The 21,917-nt window shown below is 36.3% G+C and overlaps 1 pseudogene; it reads left to right on the plus strand.

The window, feature by feature from the left end:
• Positions 1–20,482: 20,482 nt before the first annotated feature.
• On the plus strand, positions 20,483–21,141 carry LOC140526014 (large ribosomal subunit protein eL13 pseudogene; annotated as a pseudogene).
• The last annotated feature ends 776 nt before the right edge of the window (positions 21,142–21,917 follow it).

The following is a 21,917-nucleotide window of genomic DNA, read 5'->3' on the forward strand; positions in this document are numbered from 1 at the left end:
AAGTGTTTCCAAAGAAGGAAATCAAAGAACAAGAGATTCCCCAAATCAGGAACCCATTTTGACCTTACCTTGGTACAGGCTGTGAGATATTGGTCTATACCTAGTTTTTGCCTGTTTTATAATATAATTTAAGACCTGTTATGGCTAGGCCACCTTTCCTTTGCATTTTCTTTTCGTTAATTCCCTTGATATTCTGGACCTTTTGTTATTCAAGATGAGTTCTGTCATAATTTTTTCTAGCTCTCTAAAATAATTTTTGGTAGTTTTATCTGTATGGCATTGAATAAGTAAATTAATTTTGGTAGAATTGTGGCCCACCTATGAGCTATTGATATTTTTCCAAGTATGTAAATCTGACTTTATTTGTATGAAAAAGTGTTGTAAGTGTGTTCATATAGTTCCTGGGTTTGTTTTGGCAGGGAAACTCCCAAATATTTTATAATGTCATATAAGTTAGATTAGAATTTTTCTTTCTATCTCTTACTGTTGGACTTTGAAAGTAATATAAAGAAATGCCATTGATTTATGTGGGTTTATTTTATATGTTGCAACTATGTTAAATTTGTTTATTATTTCAAATTTTTTTTTACCCGATTCTCTAAGGTTCTCTAAGTATATCATCATATATAGTGATAGCTTTGTTTCTTCTTTGCCTATTCCAATTCCTAATTTCCTTTACTTCTCCTGTTGCTAAAGCTAACATTTCCAGTACCATCTTGAATAAGTGGTAATAACATACATCCTTGTTTCACCCTCTGATCTTATTGGAAATGCTTCTAGCTTATTACTATTACCATATTACCATATGATGCTTGCTGATGGTTTTAGATAGAGGCTACCTATCATTTTAAGAAATACTCAGTTTATTCCTATGCTCTCTAGTGTTTTTAACAGAAATGAGCATTATATTTTGTCAAAAGCTTCTTCTGCTTCTATTGAGATGATACAATTTCTGTTAGTTTTATTGTTGATATGGTCAATTATGTTGACCATTTTCCCAATATTGGACCAGGCCAGCATTCCTAGCATAAATCCTAACTGGTCATAGTGTATTATCCTGGTCGTAGTGTATTATTAAGTTGCTGTAATCTCATTGCTAATATTTTAATTTTAATTAAAATTTTCCATTTATATTTTCAATTAGGGAAATTGGTCTATAATTTTCTTTCTCTGTTTTGACCCTTTCCAGTTTAGGTATCAGCATGATATGTGTATGATAAAAACAATTTGGGATCCAGGAGAGAAAATTAAAAACTTATTGGACTACCTGAAAGCCATGACGAAAGAAAAAAGAGCCTAAACATCCTCTTTCAAGAAATTATCAAATAAAACTGCCCTGATATTCTAGAAAAAGAGAGCAAAATAGAAATAGAAAGCACATTTTTGAAAGAGCTCAAGGAGAAACCATTGCAAGCAGCTAGAAAGAAACAATTCCAGTATTGTGGAAACACAATCAGGATAACACAAGATCTAGCAGCTTCTACATTAGGGTGTTTGAGGGCTTGGAATATGATATTCCAGAGGTCAAAGGAACTAGAATTAAAACCAAGTATCACCTACCCAGAAAAACTGAGTATAATACTTCAGGGTAAAAAATGAACATTCAATCAAATAAAGGGGTTTCAATCATTCTTGATGAAAAGACCAGAGCTGAATAGAAAATTTGACTTTCAGATACAAGAATCAAGAGAAACACAAAAAGGTGAACAAGAATGAGAAACCATAAGGGACTTATTAAAGTTGAGCTGTTTACATTCTTACATGAGAAGATGATATTTGTAAATCATGAGACCTTTCTCAATATTAGGGTAGTTGAAGGGAATACATACGTACATATATGTATACATATATATGTATGTATATGTATGTATGTGTGTGTCTGTATATATATGTGCATATGTATTTTTGTGTGTATTTATATACATACACACGCACACACACACTATATATATATATGTATATATATATATATAGAGAGAGAGAGAGAGAGAAGGCACAGGATGAGTTGAATATGAAGTGATGATATCTAAAAAATAAAGGGTGAGAGGAATATATTGGGAGAAGGAGAAAGGGAGCAATAAAAAGGGATAAATTATCTCACATAAAAGAGGCAGGGCAAAGCTTTTACAATGGAGTGGTAGGAAGTGAGAGGGAATGAGTGAACTTTACTCTCATCAGATTTGGCTTTAGAGGGAAATAGCATACACATTCAATTGGGTATCTCACCCTAAGAAAAGTAGGGGTAAAGGGATTAGAGGGGCAGGGATGATAGAAGGGAGGACAGACTGGGGACAAGGTTGGCAGAAACAAACACTTTTGAAAAGGAACGGCATTGATGGAGAGAATAGAACAAATGGAGATGGGATAGGATAGAGGAAAATGTAGTTAGTCTTTCACAACATGACTATTATGTAAAGGTTTTGCACAACTACACATGTATAACCCATATTGAATTGCTTGTCTTCTCAATGAGGATGACGGTGAGGGAAGAAGGAAGATAATTTGGAACTGAAAGTTTTAAAAAAATATATTAAAAATTGTTTTTACACACATTTGCAAAATGAAATGTACAGGCAATGGGGTATAGAATCTATCGTGCCCTAAAAGAAAGAGAGGAGGAGGGAGACAGGAAGGGAGGGAAGACTGGGGGAAGGGGTAATCAGAAGGGGGGGAAGGGAGACATGGGGAGAAAATTTGGAGCTCAAAATCTTGTTGAAATGAATGTTGACTAAAACAAATAAATGAATAATAAAGCAAAGAGAATTTGGTAGGACTCCATCTATTATGCTAAGTAGTTTATATAATATTGGAATTCATTGGTCTTCAAATGTTTTATAGAATTCACTGGTAAATCCATCTGGCCCTGGAGATGTTTTTTCCTTAGGAAGATCTTTGATGGCTTGTTCAATATATTTTTCTAAAATGTGGCTAGTGAAGGACTTTGTTTCCTCTTCAGTTAATCCAGGAAATTTATATTTTTGTAACTATCCATCCATTTCATTAATATTTTCAAATTTATTGGCATACAGTTGAGCAAAATATCTCCTTATTATTGTTTTAATTTCCTCATCATTTTTGGTAAATTTGCCCCTTTCATTTTTCATGTTGATAATTTGGTTTTCTTCTTTCTTTTTTTTATCAAATTAACCCATGATTTTTCTATTTTAATAGTTCTTTTCATAAAATCAGATCTTAGTTTTATTTATTAGTTGATTTTTTTTTAATTTCAACTTTACTAATTTCTCCTTTGGTTTTCAGTATTTCTAATTCGACATTTAATTGGGCATTTTCAATTTGTTCTTTTTCTAGCTTTTTCAGTTGCATGATTTCTTGATCTCCTCTTTATTTTACACATATAAGAACTCAGAGATATAAAGTATCCTCTAAGAATTTCTTTTCCTGCATCTCATAAGTTTTAGTAGATTTTCTCATTGTTGTCATTCTCTTGGTTGTAGTTTTGATTCCATGATTTGTTGTTTGACCCACTCATTCTGTAGGATTAGACTACTTAGTTTCTAAATTCTTTTGTCTACCTTTCCATGACTTTTTATTACCTAAATTTTATTGTATCTTTATCTAAAAAAGATGCATTTAATATTTCTGCCTTTCTGCACTAGATTATGAGTTATTTATGGCCTAGAGCATGGTCAGTTTTTATGTATGTGCCGCGTATCACTGTGAAAAAGGTATGTTCCTTTCTAGCCCCATTCAATTTTCTCCAGATGTCAATCATATCTAACTTTTCTAAAATTCTATTCATCAAAGGGCAGAGTCAAGATGGCAGAGTAGAAAGATGGACCTGTAGAAGCTTCCCCACATAGCCCATGAAATACCTGTAAGAAATGACTCTAAACAAATTCTAGAGCAGCAGAAGCCACAAAATGATGAAGTGAAAAAGATTTCCAGCCCAAGACAGCTTGGAAGGCTGACAAAAAAGGTCTATAACACCAAGCGCAGAGCAGAGTGCAGTCCAGTTTGGGCTGCATGTCATGACAAGGACAGGACCTGGAGCAGGTTTCAGGGAGCCACCAGCAGCAGTTCACAGATTGCTAAACCCACAAATGTCAGAGATAGCTTCAAAGGTAAGCGAGAAAGTTCCTTCACCCAGGAGAAGGGAACATGTTCTGGACTGCTAGCAGCAGTCACTATAGCAGCACCATCCATTTTTGGGGTGCTCTGCCTAAAGTTCCTGGGGTAATTGAGCTTCTGATAAGAATCTCAGCCCTAAGAGGAGGGCGTGCCCCCTCCAAAGCCCCTGGGGGAATTGAGCTATTCATTCGAATCTCAGCCTAGCCCTGGGAGCCCTCCACCTAAAGCCCCTGGGGGAATTGAGAGGGTGATCTGAATCTCAGCCCTGAGCATGGTCCTGGGGTGAGGAGGAGGAATGCTGGTGTGGTGGAGCTGGAGGTGGTTGTGGAGAGGGAATTCTACCCTCAGATTCTGGGCAGAAAAGTTTTTGGTTGCTCCCATACCAGTGCACAGGCCAGAAGAGGAGTAAGCTCCTTTTCCTTAATTGGGCCACATTGGAAGAACTGAGAACTTACATGTCCCCAGAGTATACTCTCCTCTTGCCAAAGGACTCAGAAGTCAAGTAACTGGGAAAATGCTCAAAAAAAGGGAAAAAATAAGACTATAGAAGTTTGCTTTCTTGGTGAACAGGTATTTTCTTTCATCCTTTCAGATTAGGAAGAACAGTGCATACCTTCAGAGGAAGTCAAGGCTTCCAAAACCTCCAAAATAAATATTTGGGTAGATGGAGGGATTACAGAGAGAGAGAGAGAGAGAGAGAGAGAGAGAGAGAGAGAGAGAGAGAGAGAGGGAGGGAGGGAGGGAGGGAGGGAGAGAGAACACAGGGTGAATTGAATAAGAAGGGAAGATATCTAAAAAAATAAAATGAAGCAGTGAGAGGAAAATACTGGGAGGAGAAAGGGAGAAATGGAATGGGGCAAATAATCTCTCATAAAAGAGGCAAAAATAAAAACTTTTCCAATGGAGGAGAAAAGGGAGGAGGTGAGAGGGGAAAAGTGAAGCTTACTCTCTTTGCATTTGGCTTAAGGAGGGAATAACTTGCTCACTCAATTTGGTATGAAGATCTATCTTACACTACAGGAAAGTAGGGGAGAAGAGGACAACTGGGATGGGGGGAATGATAGAAGGGAGGGCAAAATGGGAGGAAGAAGTAATTAGAAGTAAATGCTTTTGGGGGAGACAAGGTCAAAACAGAGAATAGAATAAATGCAGGGCAGGATAGGATGGAGGGAAATATAGTTAGTCTTACACAACATGACAATTATGGAAGTCTTTTGCAAAACTACATATATATATAGCCTATATTGAATTGCTTGCCTTCTCAGTGGGAATGGGTGGGCAGGGAGAAACGGAGAGAATTTGGAACTCGAAATTTTAGGAATGAATGTTGAGAATTGTTTTTGGATACAACAGGGAAATAAGAAATACAGGTAATGGGATAAAGAAATCTATCTTGCCCTACAAAAAGAAAGAGGAGATGGGGATAAGGGAAGGATGGGGTGGGACAGAAAGGAGTGCATATTGAGGGAAGAGGTAATCAGAATGGAAGGCATTATGGGGTGGAGGGAGAGGTGAAATGAGGAAAAATTTGGAACTAGAAATTTTGTACAAATGAATGTTGAAAACTAAAAATAAATAAACATTAAATAAATTAATCAATAAATATTTTTGTGCAAGTTGAACACTTTCCCATTTTTATAATCTCTTTGGGACACAGTCCTAGAAGCAATATTTCAAGGTTAAAAGGTATGCACATTTGGAACCCTTTGAGAATAGTTTCAAATTGTTCTCCAGAATGGTTAGATCAGCTCACAGCTTCATCAACAATGAAATAGTGTTCTAAATCTCCCACATCTTCTCCAACATTTATCATTTTCCTGTTTTTTCATGTTAGACAATCTGCTATGTGTGATATGGTAATTCTGAGTTGTTTTAATTTGCATCTCTCTGATCAATAGTTATTTAGAACATTTTTTCATATGTCTATAGATAGCTTATTTCTTCCTCTGAAAACTGCCTGTTCATATACTGTGACCATGCATCATTTGGGGAATGACTTGTATTCTTGTACATTTGTCTCAGTTCTCTATATATTTTAGAAGTGAGGCCTTTATCAGAGACAATAGTTGGAAAAAATTCTTTCTCAGTTTTCTACTTCCATCCTCATCTTGGTTGTACTGGGTTTGTTTGTGCAAAACCTTTTCAGTTTAATGTACTCAAAATTATCCATTTTGTACTTGATAATGTTCTCTATCTCTTGTTTGGCCATAAATTTCTCCATTCTCCATAAATCTGACATATACACTATTTCTTGCTCCCCTGATTTGTTTATGCTATCATTCTTCATACCTAGATAATGTGGACTTTATTCTCGTGTACAATGTCAGGCATTAGTCTATGACCAGTTTCCTCCATGATGTTATTCAGTTTTTCCAGCAGTTTTTGTCAAACAGTAAGTTCTTATCCCAGAAGCTCAGATCCTTCAGTTGATCTAACAGTACACTGCTATATTCATTGCCTACTATGTCATGAGTAACTAACATATTCCACTGGTTTATCCCTCTATTTCTTAACTATTTCCAAGTTGATTTTATGATTGCTGAAAACTGATATATGGAAGGGCTATGCCACCTTCCCTAGAATTTCTTTTCATTAGTTCCCTTGACATTCTGGACATTGTGTTTTTCCAGATGAATTTTGATATTATTTTTTCTATCTCTAGAAAATACTTTTCTGGTAGTTTTATTGTTATGGCACTAAATACATAAATTAATTTAGGTAGAAATATCATTTTTATTATAATGGCTTGGCTCACCCATGAGCAAAAGATGTTTTCCCAATTATGTAGATCTCACTTTATTTGTGTGATAAGTGTTTTGTAATTGCATTCATATAGTCCATGGGTTTGGTTTGGCAGGTAGACTTCCAAATATTTTAGAGTGTCTACCATAGCTATAAATGGGATCTCTCTTTCTATTTCTTGCTGTTGGGGTTTGTAAGTAATACATAGAAATGCGGATGACTTATGTGGGTTTAATTTGTATCCTGGAACTTTGCCAGAGTTGTTTGTAATTGCAAGTAGTTTTTTTTTTTTAACTTGATACTCTAAGATAATCTAATTATATCATCCTATCATCTGCAAAGAGTGATAACTCAGTTTCTTCTTTGCCTATTCTAATTCCTTCAATTTTTTTCTTCTCTTATTGCTAAAGCTAATATTTCTAGTGTCATATTTAATTGAATTATAAAGCAGCAATCATCAAAATCACTTGGTACTGGCTAAGAAACAGAGTGGTAGACCAGTAAAATAGGTTAGATACTCAGGACAGAGTAGTTAACGAATACAGCAATCTACTGTTTGATAAACCCAAGGACACAAGCTTCTGGGATAAGAACTCACTGACAAAATTTGCTGGGAAAACTGGATAACAGAGTGGTGGAAACTGGATATAGACGAATGCCTGACACCATACATAAGAATAAAGTCCACATGGATACATGATCCAGGTATAAAGAGTGATACTATAAACAAATTAGGGGAGCAAGGAATAGTGTATTTATCAGATTTATGGAGAAAGAAATAATTTTTGACTAATCAAGAGATAGAAAGCATTATGAAGTGCAAAACGGATAATTTTGATTACAGTAAACTGAAAAGGTTTTGCACAACCAAACCCAATGCAACAAGATTAGGAGGGAACCAGAAAACTGAGAAAGAATTTTTGCAATTAGGGTCTGTGAGAAAGGCCTCATTTCTAAAATATATAGAGAAATGAGTCAAATGTACAAGAATACAAGTTATTCCCCTTTTAATAAATGGTCAAAAGATATGAACAGGGAATTTTCAGAGGAAGGAATTAAAACTATCTATAATCATATGAAAAAATGCTCTAAATCAGTATGGATTAGAGAGATGCAAATCAAAACAACTCTGAGGTACCCCATCACACCTATCAGATTGGCTAACATGACAAAACAAGAAGATGATAAATGGTGGAGAAGATGTGGGACAGCTGGAACACTAATTCATTGTTGGTGGAGCTGTGAGCTCATCCAACTGTTCTGGAGAACAATTTGGAACTCTGCCCAAAGGACTACAAAAATGTGCATACCGTTTGACCCAACAATATTGCTCCTGGGACTCTATCCCAAAGAGATCATAGAAGTGGGAAACCTTCCAATATGTACAAATATATTTATAGCAGCTCTCTGTTTTATGGCAAAAACTGAAAATCATGGTGATGCCCATTAGTTGAGGAATGGCTGAACAAGTTCTGGCATATGACTGAAATGGAATACTGCTGTGCTATGGAAAATGATGAACCAGAAGACTTCAGAGAAGCCTTGAAAGACTTAAATGAACTGGTGCTGATTGAAAGGAGCAGAACCAGGAGAACTTTGTACACAGCAACAACTACAGTGTGTGAGGAATTTTTCTGGTAGACTTGGTACTTCATTGAAATGCATGGACTTAAAAAATATCCAGTGTACTCTTGAGGCAAAACACTTTCCACATCCAAAGAACTATGGAATTGGAGCACAGACAGAAACAGACCATTTTCTTTTGTATTATGTTTTGTTTTGTTTTGTTTTATGGTTCCCCCATTCATTTTAATTCTTCTATGAAACATGCATTTAATAGGAATGTACGTGTTGAAACTATATAAGATTGTAAGCTGTTTCAGGGAACGAGTGTGAAGGAAAGGAGGAATAAAGGGGAGGGAGTGGAAAAAATCTAAGATATATGGAAGTGACTGTCGACTACTGAAAGCAAATGAAATAATTCAATTTTTTAAAAAAGTTGTTGCATTCTTTTGACTAATGTCTCATTTAAAATTTTTGCATCTATATTCATTAGAGAAATTGGTCTATAATTTTCTTTCTCTGTTTTGACTCTTCCTGTTTTATGTACGAGAACCACATTTGAATCATAAAAAGAATTTGGTAAAATTTCTTCTTCCTCAATTTTCCCAAATAATCTATATAGTATTGGAATTAACTGCTCTTTAAATGTTTGATAAAATACACTTATAAATTCATCTAGTCCTGGAAATTTTTTTCCTTGACAGTTCGTTGATGGCTTCTTCAATGTCTTTTTTTGATATGGGGTTAGTTAAGTATTCAATTTCCTCTTCCATTAATCTGGGCAATTTATATTTTTTTAAAAATATTCATTCATTTCACTTAGAACATCAAATTTATGGGCATACAATTGGGAAAAGTAATTTCTAATTATTGCTTTGGTTTCCTCCTTGTTAGAGGTGAGTTCATCATTTTCATTTTTGATATTGGTAATTTGATTTTCTTATTTCTTTTTTTAATCAAATTGACCAAAGGTTTATCAATTTAATTGTTTTTTCATAAAACCAATTCTTAGTTTTATTCATTCAATAGTTTTATGAATTTCAAATTTATTAATCTCTCCTTTGGTTTTCAGTATTTCTAATTTGGTAATTAATTGGAGAGTTTCAATTTGTTCTTTTCCTAGCTTTTTCAGCTGCGTGCCAAATTCATTGATCTCCTCTTTCTATGCTTTATTCATGTGGGTATTCAATGATATAAAACTCCCCCTAAGAACTGTTTTTGCAGCATTCCATAGGTTTTGATAGGTTGTCTCACTATTGTCATTCTCTTGAATGAAGTTATTGATTGTTCCTATGATTTGTTGTTTAACCCACTCACTCTTTTGAACTAGACTATTTAGTTTCCAATTAATTTTTGGTTTATCTTTCCATTTCCTTTTATTACATATAATTTGTATTGCATTATGATCTGAGATGAATGCATTGAATATCTCTGCCTTTCATCACTGGGTTGTGAGGTATTTATGACCTAGTACATGGTCAATTTCTGTATATGTGCCTTGTACCACTGAGAAAAAGGTATATTCCTTTCTTTCCCCATTCAGTTGTCTCCACAGATCTATCATATCAACCTTATTCAGAGTTTTATTCACCTCCTTAACCTCTTTCTTGTTTATTTTGAGGTTAGATTTATCAGGTTTAAAGAGGGGGAGTTTGAAGTCCCCCACTAATATAGTTTTGCTGTGTATTTCTTCCTGTAATTCCCTAAACTTCTCCTCTAACAATTTGGAAGCTATAACAATTGGTGCATATAGGTTTAGTAATGATATTGTTTCATTGTCTATGGTGCCTTTGAGTAGGATATGGTTTCCTTCCTTATTTCTTTTGGTTAGATCTATGTCTGAGATTAGGATTGCTACCTCTGCTTTTGTTTTACATCAGCTAAAGTATAATGTATTGTGCTTCAAACTTTCACTTTTACCCTGTGTGCATCCCCCTGTTTCAAATGTGTTTCTTGTAAGCAACATATTGTTGGATTATGGTTTGTAATCTATTCTGCTATCTTCCTCCATTTTATGGGAGAGTTTATCTTATTCACATTCAAAGTTATGATTACTATTTGTGTCTTTCCCTCCATCCTATTCCCGCCCCCCACATTTATGCTTTTAGTTCTCCCTTCCTCTCTTGAAGAGAATTTTAGTTTTTTACCACTACCTCCCTCAGTCTTCCCTCCCGTCTATCAGGCCCCCTCCCTTTTACTCCCCTTTTCCCTTACTACTTCTTCCCTACCTTTAGCCTCCCTTCTCTTTTCTTTCTCCTTTCCCCTCTTACTGCCTATTGGGCTAGTTAGATTTCTATACTTAACTGATTTTGTTGTTCCCTCCTTAAATCAAATCAGATGAGAGTAATTCTCAAACAGTATTCATCTCTCTCCCCTCTTTCCATCTATTGCAATATGTTTTTGTGCCTCTTCCTGTGATGTAATTTACCTTTTTATGTCTCCTCCTTTTCACATCTCTCATTACAATCCCTTCATACCCTTAAATCATATTTTTATCATCACATCATTTAATTTATTAACTAATAGTCCATTTAATTTTTTAAAAAGGTAGCAGAAAATCAAATTACCAATGTTAAAATGAAAAGGATAAAAACACCACCAATTAAGACAAAAGTAAATCAATTTTTAGAAGTTATTTTGCTCTATTATGTGCCAATAAAAATGAGAATCTAAGTGAAATGGATACACATTTGGAAAAAATATATAAATTATCCAGATTAAAGACAAAATATTGGAAAAAATTGAATGAGCCATCAATGATCTCCCTAACAAAAAAAAATATCCTGGAACAGATGGATTTACAAATTAATTACACCAAACATTTAAGAAATAATTAATTAACTCCAATACCATGCAAACTATTTGAAAAAATTGATAAAAAAAAGATGTCTGACCAAATTCCTTCTATGACATAAAGGTAGTTTTGATACTTAATCCAGGGAGAGGTAAAACCAAGAAAGAAACTTATAAGCTAATTTCCCTAATGAATATTGAGGCAAAAATTTAGAAATATATTATGATCAGGTAGGATTTATGCTAGGAATGCAATAGTAGGAAAACTATCAGCATAGTTGATCACATCAGTAAGAAAAACCTTAAAAAATCTGATAACCTCAACAAATACAGAAATAGCTTTTAACAAACTAAAGTATCTATTCCTATTAAAAACACTATAATACATAAGAATAAATGGAGCTTTTCTTAAAATTATAAGTAATATCTATCTTAAAGTGATGCAGTGTATAAAGTACTGGGTCTAGAGTCAAGAATTCAAATTGAATTCAAATCCATCTTCAAACACTTACTAACTTTGTGATCTCACTTAGTTTTGTTGGCCTCAGTTTCTCCATCTGTAAAACTGGCTGGAAAAGGAAATGGCAAACCATTCCAGTATCCTTGCCAACAAAACCCCAGGAAAACAACTAAACAATTATCCATCTAAAACCAAGAACAAGAACTATCTGTAATGGAAATAATCTAAAAGTCTCCCAATAAGATTGGGGTGAAGCAGTGATATCTATTATTGCCATTATTATTAAATATTGTACTAGAAATACTAACTATAGAAATAAGACAAGAAAAAGAAATTGGAGAAATAAGAATAGGTAATGAAGGACAAAACTATCAGTTTTTATAGGTAATATGATGCATCAAATTCAAGGCAAAGTCAGGACTTGAATTGAGATTTGTATTTCTGATGCAGCCAAAGTTGTCAGCGACGATTTTTTTTCATTTTATCCTAAGGCCTGATTCTGTGAAATGACGAACCAAAAAACATCTTCATATCTTAACTTCCAGGATTCTTTCTTCTAAAACAGAGATGTTCAGGCCCTCCTCAGTGTGGCCTGAACTAGATTAAAATATAATTGGCATATGTTTAACAAAATAAATAGAAATACACTAGAACATAAAGGATGCTTATGTGGCTCTGTTTCTATTTAAGTTTGATACAACTGCTCTTACCCATTGAATGGTAGATAAATAGGATATTGTGGAACCAAGAATTCCCAGAGCCTGGGACCAATCCTCCACCATACTTAATAGCATATCTGTAATAAAATTAGGGAATTGAACTAAAGTTTCTAAGATCCATTTTATCTCCAACATTCTGTGTTGTGAAGTCCCTTTCACATTTGACATTACTTCATCTAAATTGTAAAGTACCTTCCAACTCTCTATCCTCTGTCCAAAAGTCTCTTCAAACTCTTACATATTATGTTTCTGAGATATGTTTTTTTTTTAATTGGCTTAGGGTGGCATATGCCTTAAAGGTTTTTTTATTACCTAGGCAAGTTTCATACCCGCAGACTATGCTCTGTCATGCCCAGTGAATCACGTTGAAGCAAAGGGTTTGACCTTCAATCAGTAAGAGATACCATACATTCAAGTTGCACCTTGAAATAGGGTTTTGTGTTCACTAGGTATGTATCTAAAATATCATAAACTTGAGTACATATCAAAATAATTTTGGTCATTCAAAATAATATGTCATTTTTATATATTGAATGTAAAAACTATCTCTCCTGTCCTATGTTCCCCATCCCAATTCTGTGGTTCACTCCTACAAGGAGTCTTTCAGCTCTAACATTGACTATCTCTGTGAATTTGGTATAGTTACATCTTTTCTTTAGAAGCAAAATTTCTCATCTGAAGTGCAAACATGAGATATTTAATCAAATTATTTATTCTGTCCATTCAAGGTCTAATATTCTATTTTTGGAGGTCCTATAAGTTCTAACATTCAGTGTTCTATATTATAATCTATTTTCTAGCTCTGTTTTATATTGTAAGAAGCATTACAACTCTTAATCTCAATGTTCAAGCCTTATGTCTCTTCTATGGAACCTACCAATGGAATAAATTATACCTGTATAAGGATACATTCTTAAACAAATGAATTGAAGCCTTCTTGGCTAGAACAAATGACATCTCTAGCCTATTTCTTCATTTGTATATAACAGAACTACAAATAACCACGTGTGTAAAGTTGTAACCATCATCAAAGCTCTCAAGTATGGAAAAAGAGGAACAAAGAAATTGCTAATTGGCATTAGGGTTTCCTCTTCTCCCACACCACAGAATGACAAATTCGCTACCAGTCTGATCTTCACTTGGCTCTCTTCCAGTGTTTCACCATTATCCACCTTGATCCTAGTATTCAATTCTTATTCGGAATTGAGACTGTCAACATAAGAGAGAAGTTATACCACAGGGAAAGAAAGAGAACAACTGTAGCTCTGAGGATAATAGCAATAGTATTTTTGCAGTATTTTAAAGAATGGAAAATGATTACCTGAATGAATGAAAAAAGATTTATTAAGCACATAGTAAAATTTGCCAAGTACAATACTGGTACTAGAAACTTTAAAACACACACACACACACACACACACATATGTATATATATACATATATATGTATATATATATACATATATATACATATATATGTATATATATACATACACACACACACACACACATATGTGTGTGTATGTATAGTCCCTTCAAGAAGCTTACATTTTGATAGGAAAGGGGGACATCAAGAAAGTGATAAAGATGATGGAGTAGAAAGATATACATATGCAAGCTCCTAACTCACAGCCCATAAAATACCTGTAAAGAAGAATTCCCAACAAATTCTAGAGCAGCAGAAGCCACACAACAATGGAGTGGAGGAGATTTCTGTTCCAGAGAGACCTGAAGAACCAACACCAAAGGTCTGTTGAGCACCAGACCTGGAGCAGAGCCCAGCCCTGCCTTGGCCTCTGGCACTGAGAGGAGCAGATCTGAGCAGGCTCCAGGGACAGAATCTCCAGTACAGGAAGCTCAGGTCCCTCCACCCACAGACACCAAAGGTCAGTGAGAGGGTCTTTTCAGCTTGCCAAGAGGGGAACAGGGTGTCTCCATAATTCAGGCCACCTCAAGAGGCAGCAGCAGAGAAAGCAGCAGACAAGGGCTCCCAAAGTAGGCAGGAGCACAGATCCATTGCTGGAGGTCTCTGCATAAACCCCCTGAGGGATCTGAGCCCTGGTGGTGGCCCTGCCCCCACCCAAGCACCTGAACTTAATCTCACACTGAATAACAGCCCTGCCCCCACTGAAAGCTGGGAAGCAGCATTTGAATCTTAGCCCCCAAGCACTAACTGTGCAGATCTGGAAGCCAGGTAGGTGTGGAGAGGAAACTCAGAAGTCAAGTAACTGGCTGGGAAAATGCCCAGAAAAGGGGAAAAATATAAGACCATAGAAGGTTACTTTCTTGGTGAACAGATATCTCCTCCCATCCTTTCAGATGAGGAAGAACAATACTTGCCATTAGGGAAAGACATAAAAGTCAAGGTTTCTGTATCCCACACATCCAAAATAAATATTCAGAGGACTCAGGCCATGGAAGAGCTCAAAAAGGATTTTGAAAATCAAGTTAGAGAGGTGGAGGAAAAACTGAGAAGAGAAATGAGAGAGGTGAAAGAAAAGCATGAAAAGCAGGTCAACACCTTGCTAAAGGAGACCCAAAAAAATGCTGAAGAAAATAACACCTTGAAAAATAGGCTAATTCAATTGGCAAAAGACGTTCAAAAAGCCAATGAGGAGAAGAATGCTTTCAAAAGCAGAATTAGCTAAATGGAAAAGGAGGTTCAAAAGCTCACTGAAGAAAATAGTTCTTTCAAAATTAGAATGGAACAGATGGAGGCTAATGACTTTATGAGAAACCAAGAAATCACAAAACAAAACCAAAAGAATGAAAAAATGGAAGATAATGTGAAATATCTCATTGGAAAAACAACTGACGTGGAAAATAGATCCAGGAGAGACAATTTAAAAATTATGGGACTACCTGAAAGCCATGATCAAAAAAAGAACCTAGACGTTATCTTCCATGAAATTATCAAGGAAAACTGCCCTGATGTTATAGAATCAGAGGGCAAAATGGATATTGAAAGAATTCACCAATCACCACCTGAAAGAGATCCAAACAAAGAAACTCCTAGGAACATTGTGGGCAAATTTCAGAGTTCCCAGATCAAAGAGAAAGTACTGCAAGCAGCTAGAAAGAAACAATTTGAGTACTGCAGAAATACAATCAGGATAACACAGGATCTGGCAGCTTCAACATTAAGGGATTGAAGGGCTTGGAATGGGACATTTCAGAGATCAAAGGAACTGGGAATGAAACCAAGAATTACCTGCTCACCAAATCTGAGTATAATACTTCAAGGGAATAGATGGTCATTCAATGATATAGACGACTTTCAATCATTCATATTGAGGAAAAGACCAGATCTGTATAGAAAAATTTGACTTCCCAAGACAAGAATCAAGAGAAGCATGAAAAGGTAAACAGGAAAGAAAAATCACAAAAGACTCTCTAAAGCTGAACTGTTTACCTTACTACATGGAAAGAAAATATTTTTAACTCTTGAATCTTTTCTCAGTATTTGGGTAGATGGAGAGATTGTACACGCACACACATACACACACACACACACATACACTTATATAGATAGAGAGTACAGGGTGTGCTACATCAGAAGAGATAATATCCACAAAAAAATAAAATAAAATAAAATTAAAATTAAGGGGTGAAGAAGGAAAATACCAGGAAGAGAAAGGGAGAAATGGAACAGGGTAGGCTACAACTCATAAAAGACATAAGAAAAATCTTATTCAGTGGAGGAGAAAAGGGAGAAGGGGAGAGGGGAAAAATGAAGCTACCCTCTCCACATGTGGCTGAAGAAGGGAATAACATGCTCACTAAATCTGATATGAAAATTTATATCACACCACAGGAAAGTAGGAGAGGAGGCAACAAGTGGGGTGAGCGGAATGTTAGAAGGGAGGGCAAATGGGAGAAGGGAGTTACTAGAAATAAACACTTTTGGGAAGGGACAAGGTCAATTGTGGGAAAAGAAATAAGGGGGGATAGAGTAGGACAGAGGGAAATATAATTAGTATTACACAACAGGATTATTATGGAAATGTTTTGCAAAAGAACACATATTTAGTCTGTATTGAATTGCTTCTCTTCTCAGTGGGGCTGGGAAGGAAGCGGGGGAGGGAGAGAAGTTGGAATTCGAAGTATTAGAAACAAATGTTGAGAATTTTTATTGCATGTGATTGGGAAATAAGAACTACAGAGAATGGGGTATAGAAATTTATCTTGCCCTACAAGAAAAGAGAGAAGATGGGGATAAGGGAAGGGTGGGGTGTGATAGAAGAGAGGGTACATTGAGGAAAGGAGTAATCAGAATGCAAGGTATTAGGAAGTGAGGGGAGGGGAGTGATGGGGAGAAAAATTGGACATGTTACAAAGTGAAGTAAAAGCAATTAGTATCAAAACAATTGACTGAATTAATTACTGAGAGTAAATCAATGACATCTTTAGTTTGCGGAAAGGAATTTCAGTCTGTTTCCTAGAGGAAGGTAAATTTGGGTAAAACTTGGCATTGATGGAAAAGTTAAGGTTTTAATGGTAAATTTGATTTTATGATTTCTTTTTAATCTGGAACTAGCACATGTATAGAAAGGCAGGTAAGCCACTTAAGACTTGCTTCAAAAGATATTTCTTAGCCAAAGTGAAATTATAATCGTATTTGAAACCTGGTTATTGGAACTTGCCATTTTTAGATGCTATGGGACTATTAAGTGAATGTTCTTCTGAGTCTAACTCCAAGCAAGAAAGGATCTGAGCATCCAAGCCATGATCCCAGGAAGCTGGTGAGATGCTGGTATGAACTGTAAAAGGTGATCTCATGGGAAGGGTGGGAAAGTAGCTGTTCAGCCTGGGCTGAGGTAGGATTCTCCTGACTCAATTTCCCCACTAACACCTGGCAGACTTTAAGCCTGACTGAATGCAAGTGGACAATCTAATCCTGCCTGGAACTGACATGAAGTTGGGGAGATATTGTATCACTGCAATGTCCCTACTCTTGGTGGCAATTACTTATAATCAAAAGGTTTGTAAGCTTAATACCAGTTTTATTCAATTATAGATTATTCGTAGGGGAACATCTGAGGTTAAGTCTAAAATTAAGCTATTATGCATAGGACTTTAGACGACCAACAATAAGTTAGAGTCCTTTAATTCTTAGTAATACTGTGGAGACAATTAGGTCAAGAGCTTGTGAAGTTAGCAACATAAATATTATTTGTGTCTCAGTTGGTTAAAGTTTTAAAAAAAAATTCTTTTGTGGTCCATATTGTAAATGCTTTAAAAAGAAGTATCACCTGACCAAAAGTTTGAATTGTTTTATTTGTTATAAACTGTGTTAAAAATGAAAAATAAAATTTAAAAAAGAAAAAAGGAAAGGGGGATATGTATAAGGGAGAAAAGGAATTTTGTTCTGCGGAAGTGGAAAAGGGGGAAGGGAGGATGTCTGGAGAAGATAAATATCATATGAGGTGGAAGACAGCTAGTGAGATCACACAGGTAAATGATTGGATGGGATGTGAAGCTGGAGTGTGGTCTGATCTCTGGGACAGTCAGTGGGCTTTATAAGCTAACAGAGCTAGACTCAGTAACCAATAAAATGGGTTGCCACCTAGGGTGAGAGCTCCAAAGGTGAGTGTCCCAGTGTTTCACCTCACTCTTTGATCTTTCTTTGATTTCATTTAAATGCAAAGTGATTCTTGGTACTGATCTTGGCTTCATCACCCAAGCCTCCACATAGTTTCTGTGTGTTTGTGCTGGTGAGGTGGGGTAGGGAAGAAGCGGTGTTTTCATGCTGTGCCATTCTGTCTCCATGAAGCAGAGAATCTTGGTTCTGGAAAGATCCTTAGAACCTAACTCATAATTATGGAGGTTATAGGAGTTAAAAGGATTTTTCTAACCCTAAAGAAAGAGATATTCAAGACTAGATATTGATCAGGGTAGTTTTATTAAGGGGATAGATGTATTATTCTTAGTATTCTTAATACTATTATGCATGGCATAAATCTTGCACATGGATAAGCAAGTAAGTGTATTCAAGTTTCTTAATACTGGAAAGGAAACTATAGGGGATCTAGTGCAACTGGTAAATGAATAAAAATCCTCTCCTGCAACATTTCCAACAAATAGTTATCCTTTGCTTGAGATAAGCATGGATGAGAGTTTTTATTATATCTTTAACTCCAATGACAAGAAGCTCACTACCTAACAGAAAAACTCATTCAGTTTCTCAAGTTATAATTATTGAAAATTTTTAAAAATAGATCTTGCTTGATATCTTTAGTTTTTATATTGCCTAGATTTTCCCCATAATATTCTCCTGACTTCTCCCAGAATTTCAACCTTATAAGAAATATCTTTTTGGAAAGTGGAAAAATCAACAAAACTAATCAACACATGTAAATAATACCTGATACAGTGTTCCATACCTGTAGAAATGCCCCCTCTGCAAATGAATGGAAGGAGGTATGTTTTCATAGCTCTTCTTTGGAGCCAATTTTTTTCTCATTTCATAAAATCCATTTTCTATCATTTAGTGCCTCTCATTTTTGAAGGGTTACATTTATTGTTTCCTTGGCACAGCTTTCTTCACTTTCATGTAATTCTTTCCATGATTTTCTGTATCACCATATTCAATGGCATCCATATGCTATATTTTGCTTAAACATTTCCCAGCTGAAGAGTCTCTACCTTGTTTCCAGTCCTTTGCTATCACAAATAGTTTATTGATAAATATTTTGGTGCAGATAGAGTCTTTCTTTTTGCCATTGACCTCCTTAGGGCACAGGCCTAGAAGCAGAATTTCCAAGTGAAGTGTATAGGTGTTTCAGCCACTTTATTTGCACAATTCCAAATCACTAGGAACTTGTTTCCCCTTATATTTACCTAAGGGCTGCCTCTTGAACATTGCTTCTGGGACTAAATAAAGTATACTTAAAGTCTCTTCCCCATGATAACCTTTCAAAGAGTTGGAGATGGTAATAATATCTACGATGTCTCCTCTGCTGCAGACACAGTCTTTCATCCCATCACTTCAGGGCAAGTTTTCAAATTATTTCATTACTCTGGCCATCCTCCTTTTAATGCTCAGCAACATATTAATATATTTTTTGAAATGTGATCCCAAGAACTGATCACAATATTTCAGATAGAATCTTACCATGGCAAAACAATGTGTCTCTATCCTTACTTTTTCTTCTCCTATTTTCCCCCTACCATCAAACACATTCACATTAGTGGTGTTTGTTGACTTTTTTTTAACCCTGGAGGTTACTGAAGGTCTCCTGAAATTCAAGTCAGATGCTGCCTCCCTAAAATCCATCATCCCACTCAGCCAGACCCTCATCTTATCCTTTTTTTTTCCTCATCAAAGGCCTGATATCAGCATGACTACATTTTAATAGCTGCCTGCTCACTGGACCAACTCCCCAATGAAGTGAATAGAAATACAGCCATTTCAGCTTGGGGCCTCAATCATTCTTGGAAAGGACACTAACCTTCAGATCTGGGGATACAGAGGCAGACTATAGCACTGCAGTTGCTGTTTTCAATTATCTGAAGGACTATCATTGAGAAGAGGGTAAATTAGAGATTAATTTTGGATTGACTTATTTATATTATGAATCTTAAATCTGAAAGGAACCTTAGACTACATATCAAAGAAATTTTTTCTCTGAAAGAGACTTTAGAATACATAATGTCACCTCAGCATTTTATTTTTTGTTCAATATCTAATTTTCCCAAATAAATGCAAAATCAATTTTAACACTTTTTTTTTAAATTTTGAGTTCCAAATTCTCTGCCTCCCTTCCTTTTCCCAATGAGATAGCAAGCAATACATATAGGTTATACAAATATAGTCATGTAAACCACATTTCCATGGAAAATATAAATATTTGGACATGGAAGGGATCTTAGAGTTCAGATAGTAAAATCTATACATTTTTCTCAGAAAAAAAACTGAGGCTCAGAGTGATGAAGTGACTTGCCCACAGTCATATGAAGAAGTCATAAGATTAGATATTTTGTTTAGACCCAGGAATTAATGGAACTAAAAATGATAGAAGATGACATTGGTTCAAAACAAGAAATAATTACCTCATAATTGAAACATACCCCTTTTTGATCAGCTGAGGTGCCCGTGAGGAGTGCCCTAAGCAGCCATGGCACCCAGCTGAAATGGCGTGATTCTGAAGTCCCATTTCCACAAAGACTGACAAAGATGAGTTGCTACATGGTTTAACCAGCCGGCCAGGAAGATCAGAAGGCAAAAGACTCGTCAACCAAAAGCCCGTCGAATTGCTCCTCGCCCTGCATCTGGTCCTATCTGGCCCATCGTGAGGTGCCCTACTGTCTGATACCACACCAAAGTACGTGCTGGTAGAGGATTCAACTTGGAGGAGCTTCGGGTGGCTGGTATCCATAAAAAGGTGGCATGGACCATTGGTATTTCCGTGGACCCTCGTAGCCGAAATAAGTTTACAGAGTCTGTCCAGGCAAATGTGCAGCGGCTGAAAGAATATCGTTCCAAACTGATACTCTTCCCAAGGAAACCATCTGCACCTAAGAAGGGATATAGCTCGGCTGAAGAGCTCAAGTTGGCAACCCAGCTTACAGGACCAGTTATGCCCATCAGAAATGTCTACAAGAAAGAGATAGTTCATGTCATTACTGAAGACGAGAAGAATTTCAAGGCATTCGCTAGTCTTCGAATGGCCCGGGCCAATGCCCATCTCTTTGGAATCCGGGCAAAACGAGCCAGGAGGCTGCAGAGCAAGATGTTGAGAAGAAAAAGTAAAGAGCCTCTAAGAACTTTGAATAAAATAATACAAAATAGCTGTGTGACATTGTCTTGGGTCACTGGTATGGAGCTGGAGAGGGATTAAAAAGCCAATCTGTCTGGGGGAGGAGTCCTGGGAGCAAGTTGTTCTCCTTGTTCAGAACAGGTGTGGTTGCCCCTCAGGAGCATGAAAATACTACTGACATAGGCTTTGGGTTGTGGAGATAAAACACTTGGGCCTCGGCTCTCTACCTGTTGACAGTCTTAAAATGGCTTTTGGTTTGTTCTCTAGCTGTTGTTTCCATGGAGAACCTTAAGTGCCTTGGTGGAGAAGACCCATCTCCAATGTTGTCCATTCATTTGGTGTTAGGGTGCTTTGGTTTTACCACACGATTTTATCTTAAAAATCACCCACTCAATGAGGCTTCTGTCACCTGAGCCTAAGTAAAGGGAGGAAGGTTTGAGATCTTTCCTTTTCTCTCCAAACCTCTGTTATAGTACTTTTAGTAGGCCGCCTCTGTCACTTGATGCCTTGAAGCCTTCCTAGCTCTGCTCTGTTTCCATTATGCCAATAGTCTTGACATGACAGCCTTCCAGGGCTAACTTCTTTGATGGTAGAGCTCATTGCTGGACATGCTTCCCTCACCCATATTAAGTAACCAACTACTTGCATTCCACTTTGATCACCCCCCAACCAGACCCATGATTCTTCAGGACTCTGAGGCCAGTGTTCTATCCATGGCCAAACAGCTCTCCTTAGGAACACAACAGTTTTTCTGACATCATGCCGTAGGTCCTACTTTCCTCTCATAAGGTGA

The sequence above is a fragment of the Notamacropus eugenii genome, chromosome 1 (assembly GCF_028372415.1).
Source record: "Notamacropus eugenii isolate mMacEug1 chromosome 1, mMacEug1.pri_v2, whole genome shotgun sequence".
NCBI classification, from domain to species: domain Eukaryota; kingdom Metazoa; phylum Chordata; class Mammalia; order Diprotodontia; family Macropodidae; genus Notamacropus; species Notamacropus eugenii.